The sequence below is a fragment of the Limulus polyphemus genome, unplaced genomic scaffold (genome assembly GCF_000517525.1).
Source record: "Limulus polyphemus unplaced genomic scaffold, Limulus_polyphemus-2.1.2 Scaffold401, whole genome shotgun sequence".
NCBI lineage: Eukaryota > Metazoa > Arthropoda > Merostomata > Xiphosura > Limulidae > Limulus > Limulus polyphemus.
Window position 1 is genome coordinate 305,562 of NW_013666011.1, and position 1,565 is coordinate 307,126.

A 1,565-nucleotide genomic window follows, 5' to 3' on the forward strand; every position below is an offset into this window, starting at 1 on the left:
AATAAAAGGGCGAGCATGTTCGGTGACGGGATTCGAGTCCACGACCAGCAAAATTGAGATCCGAGTGCTTATAACCGCCATGCCTCAAAAAATAGCTTAGATGTAATGATAAATTATGCACTGTTAATACTATACATCTAACATTCCAAGGATAATTTAAATAATTCATCTACAATGTATATGATAGGTAAACAGAATATAATGTTTTTATTGACAACTTTCAAAAGCTCATAGTACCATTAGTAGCAGGTTTACCAGATTTCACATAAAGATTACACATTATATTGGTAAGTTAGTGCATTTCTTTCTAATTTTAACTAAATTTGTTTGTTCGCCAGTATGGTATCTTATAAACACAATGAGCTGAACGACCAGGTAAAGATCTGTGAGGTTCATGTATGGTAATCAGGTACACTGATGTTTAACAAGTACCTATAAGATTCGCAATACAGGTTCTACAACAAATTCTGGAAATTCTTATGCATAGTATTAAAGTGAATACGGACAGAAAAAGAAAACAAATAACACAAGTTAACAAATAAAACAATATTTTTATTCCCAATAGTCTTTAGTTATTCGTCAGGTTATTCTTAAAACTAACTGATGGGGCGTAGATAAAGGGTTTTCAAAACGTTCACACAGTTCAAAGGTAGAAGAAAGAATACTGTTCTATTGCCTTTCAAGTCAAACCAAGAGATACTAATGAGGTATCCCACAATATTTAGGTTACTTACGTCACCGACTAACCCAAATAACACACACAAAGAAAAGAGCTCACAACTCATACCAACTTGTATATGTGTCTGTGTCACCCCTTGAACAGGCTTGTGTTGCCCCAGAGAGCAGACATGGTCACAGGGTCAAATTTGTACAAGATTGTATGGGATAGCCATTGTCGTATATAACCTTTATGTAAGAAAAAAAGATTAATGCATATTTATGACATTTTGTCATCCGGATTACAGGGATATCATTAACTATGTTCAGAACAAATACACGAAACTTCAGAGCAACTGTCTGAATATAACTACAGATATATTTTAAATTAAGTATGGAAGGATAAAACTAACAGTATCAAAGCAATAGACGCCGCTAATTTAAACTGCGTCCCAGAGGTAAGGAAACTATTTGCTAGAACCTGTTGCCCAAAGTGACTACTATTGATTTAATAGTTGGGCTGGTTATCATTCTTATAATACACCTCCAGTGTATTATAAGAAGCATATTTGGTAATCCATCTCAAACCTGAACTCCTCAGATCCTCAGTCCGATATGTACATCACTAGGCTACGCCAGGACCTTGTAATAAAGAGTAAAACAACTTATAGGAATCGTGTTTATTCTTCAGTATGATGTAAACCTCGTTAACTTAGAGCACTAGTTTGATCAAAGAAAATAGCGTAGTTTTGTGATAAACTTCAGTAACTGATATACCAGCCAAAGATACCCAGGTCACTTCATATCAGTTACTTATCTAACAGACCATTCAGGCATCAGGGTTGTTTTATTTCGATAGCTTTCTCCAAAAGATGATCAATGATGCTCAGGTCTCTTAACCCGATGAC